This window comes from Vigna angularis, chromosome 6 (assembly GCF_016808095.1).
Source record: "Vigna angularis cultivar LongXiaoDou No.4 chromosome 6, ASM1680809v1, whole genome shotgun sequence".
Lineage (NCBI taxonomy): Eukaryota > Viridiplantae > Streptophyta > Magnoliopsida > Fabales > Fabaceae > Vigna > Vigna angularis.
Window position 1 is genome coordinate 21,021,163 of NC_068975.1, and position 4,128 is coordinate 21,025,290.

Sequence of the window (4,128 nt, forward strand, 5' to 3'; positions counted from 1 at the left end):
GAAATATTGAGCTTAAATATTTTGCTGATTAATATATATAATTTGCTCTAATAAAACTGTTTTAAAAATAATTCTGGAAATATAATTGTTTTTATCTTTAAATATGTGAATAGTTTACGTTTACTCTTTTAAATTTTTCTAAAGGCATTAAAGTTAAACACTAAAAATGAAATAAATGACTGAAATTAACAAAATAGACAAAAACAAAATAGAGATTGAAAAAATTGAAAGAGTACAAATATTGAAGATGACTAAAATAAATGAAAAGATAAAAAAGCTTAGTTTTTAGAATCCTTTATATTTTAGTTATAGTGAAGAATTTACAACTTGAAATTTTAGAGATGAAATATTGCATATTGTAATTGTAATTGTATTTACATTTGAGAGATAAATGAATATGGACTTAATACTTGGAAATAAATTATGGTATGAAATGTGTTTTTTTTTATGATTTTGGTAGGTTAAATGGATGGATTAAATTTTATTTTTTTATGAAAAATTACTTTTAAGAGAGGTTGGTTTAGGTTATGAGTAATGTTTTTATTCCTTCGCATTATTGAATTATAATAGAATTGTATTATTAACTCAATTGTTGCATTATGATTTAGTTTTCAGTAATAGAAATAATAAATGAAAACTTAAAAGTTTTGTTTTGAACAAAATTTTAGCTCGATAGATCGGCTCCAACACAATTTATCTTTTTTAGAATAATTATTAAATTTATGTATAGTCATTAAGTCTAAGTGTAAGTAGGAAACACAGTACTTGAAATATTTATCGGTTATACCTAGTTTTATACTTAACCTAGTTTTATATTAGTTTTATACTTAAGTGTTTAATGTAGATTTAAAGTTTTCTATGATTTCTTGTATCATATATTTTATTATAAATAGAATCTCTTCTTTATCTTATTTCGACGTTATCCACCATTGTTTGTTTAACATTTTTTACTACTGTCATCATTGTCTATAGTTATTTGTTGTTATTCGACATTATTTAAAATTATTAGGCGTAGTTCGTCATTAACCACCATCGTTGTTGTTAATTATCATCATAGTTTCTGGTGATAATCACTTAATCTCAATCGATGACCAACCCCAGCAGTCTTGGTAGCTTGTTTGTCGTCACACGCTGCCACACATCGCTTTTCTATCCTTTGTAGTCAAATGAATGTCACCCACACATTGTTCTCCCGTCGTTGGAACTTCATCGCCGAAGCTTCCTCTTTTTGTTTGGACCATTGGAACTTCATTTCGGCAAGGTCCAAGAGTCATCCTTGTGAAAGCCTTCTAGGGTTTTCTTTGCCCAAGCTGATAAAATAAATGTCCACTAGAGTTGTTGTCTCATTCTTTGAAAGTTTTTTCATTACTTTCGAGAAATTAAATGGAAAAAGTTATCTTTCTTGGTATGCATATGTGGAAATATTGTTCTCTGGTCAAAGTCATCATGATCACCTTGCTTTCATAAAAGGTACTCAATCCACTCAAAACTCATCCTATTTATAATTTTTTTAGTTATCATCGCTTGACACCTTTTTATTGTTCTTTTTTATCCTTAGTGTCTTTCATTACCATTCTAAAAAATGTGAAGGAAACATTTGATGATCCTAGATGGCGACAAGCCATGATTGTAGAAACGCGGGCTTTAAACTAAAGTAATACTAGAGAGTTAGTTTCCCTTCCACTTGGGAAAAAGGTATTTGGGTGTCAATGGGTTTATATTATTAAAGTGTGTCCTAATGGTGAAGTTGATCGTCTCAAGGTATGATTAGTTGCAAAAAGGTACAATCAAGTTTATAGCCTCGATTATATTGCTATTTTCTTTATAATGTCTAAGATGACTATTATTTACTTCTTTTTTTCTAAGGCGGTAATTTGTCATTGGTCTCTCCATTAATCAAATATCAAAAATGTTTTTCTACATGGTGATCTTGCATAAGAAGTATACATGGAGCAACCTCCTAGTTTAGTTGCTTAGAAGAGTTTAATAAGTCTGTAAGTTGTGTCGCTTTCTCTATGGCCTTAAGCAATCACCACGTCCTTGGTATTGTAAATCCAACTCAATTATTTAAACATGTGGGTTAAAACACAGTGAAACAAATCATTCAATTTCTTATTATAATACCCATTCCGACCAAAATTCACTATACTCTCTGCCAAAATTTGGCTCGAGTGACACATTATGGCCTAAGAGTCAAATTACACCCGAAGGAGAATGATGTTGCAACTTAACCCAACTTCTATCAAAATCTTTCCCAAGTGACAAATATTGTTGCTCAAGCAAGTAAATCTTTGCTTGGGCGACATCCCATTTTTTGGTTTGGAGTCATCTCGAGAAAATTAATATTCCCCTCCATTAATCGTAAAATCAAGTTGAAATTTTTAAAATTGGTCCACCCCATTTTCTGCTTTGAGTAATCTTGGGAAAATTAACATTCCTACTACGTTAACCGTTAGTTTGAGCTGGAATTTTGAAAGTTGGTCCTATACATATTGTTCTTTGTGTGTGTGTGTGTATGCGTGTTTGTGTGTGTATGTATGTATGTTTGTGTGTGTGTATGCATGTATATATGTGTGCGTGTGTGTCTGCATTTGTGTCTATGTGTGTGTATTTGTGGGTGTGGTTGTGTGTATGTGTGATTGTGTGTTTGTGTTTGTGATTATGTGTGTGTGTTTGTGAGTGTTTGTGTGTGTATGTATTTCTTTATATGTCTTTGTGTGTGTATCTGTGTGTCTATCTTCATTTATGTGTGTGTGTGTTTGTGTAATTGTAGGTGAGTGTTTGTGTCTACGTGTTTATGTGTATGTGTGTGTCTTTATGTTTGTGTGTATGTGTGTGTCTTGGTGTTTGTGTGTATGTGTGTGTGGTTGTGGTTGTGTGTCTACTTGTGTGTGTGTGTGTTTGTGTGTGTCTGTCTATGTGTTTATTTTTGTGTCCCTATGTGTGTGTGTTTGTTTGTTTTTCTGTATAACTTTATGTTTCTGTGTTTTTGTGTATGTTTCTCTATTTGTGTGTTTGTGTTTCTGTGTGTGTCTGTGTTTTTGTGTATGTTTCTCTATTTGTGTGTATGTCTTTATGGGTGTGTATTTATGTGTGTCTGTCTCTATGTCTATGTGTGGCTGTGTGTTGTTGTATGTTTGCGTGTTGTTGTGTGTTTGCGTGTGTGTATGTGTATCTGTGATTGCATGTTTCTACGTGTATATATGTTTGTCTGTTTGTGTCTATGTGTGTGGGTGGGTGTGTTTATTTGTGTTTGTGTGTGATTCCGCCTGCCTGTGTTTATCTTTGTGTATGTGTGTCTATTTTTATGCTTTTGTTTGTGTGTGTTTGTGTGTATATGTGTTTATGTTAGTGTATGTGTGTGTGTCTATGTGTCTGTGTTTGTCTCTCTAATTCTTTGTGTGTTTGTGTCTGTATGTGTGTGTTTATGTTTGTGTGCGTGTGCATGTACTTTTTCGTGTGATCTTTATTTTTGTGTGTGAACTTTACATATGTGTGTGTTCTTTATTTGTGTGTTTGTGTGTGTGTTTTATCTATGTTTGTGTGTGGGCTTTATCTGAAAGGTGTGATGTGAAATGTCAATAATGCATGTTGCTTATATAGTAAATGATGAATGGTTTGTGGAACAATGTTGTTGTATGTTTTGGTGTGAAGAGTTGATTTGTATGGTAATATTGGATGTATTCATGATTAGAAAGCTATTTTGGCACTTGATGGAATTCCATGGGAAAGTTCCATTGGTTGCGTATGCATTTATATGGGAGTCCAGGTTTAGAGATTATTCGGATAATGGTTAAAGGGTTTAGATTGATATGAGATCCTGGTCTAAAAAACAATGTCGTTCTTATGATAGTATAAAATTAACTTTATAGGTGGAAGATATTCATAACAAATGTCAAAATTTTCTGAGATTGACATTAATGTTTATATTTGAATATCGTAAACTAATTTACCTTTCTTGTTGTGTGTGATTTGTGTTACGATGATTATTATTTTTTGGTGAATTAAAGATATTTAACGAAGAGAGATGATGGAGCAGTTTCTAGATGTTAGTATAAAAGTTCTTATTTTGTATTAAAAAAAGGTTTAAACCCTCCGTTGGTCCTCAATTTTGTATGGTAATCTCAG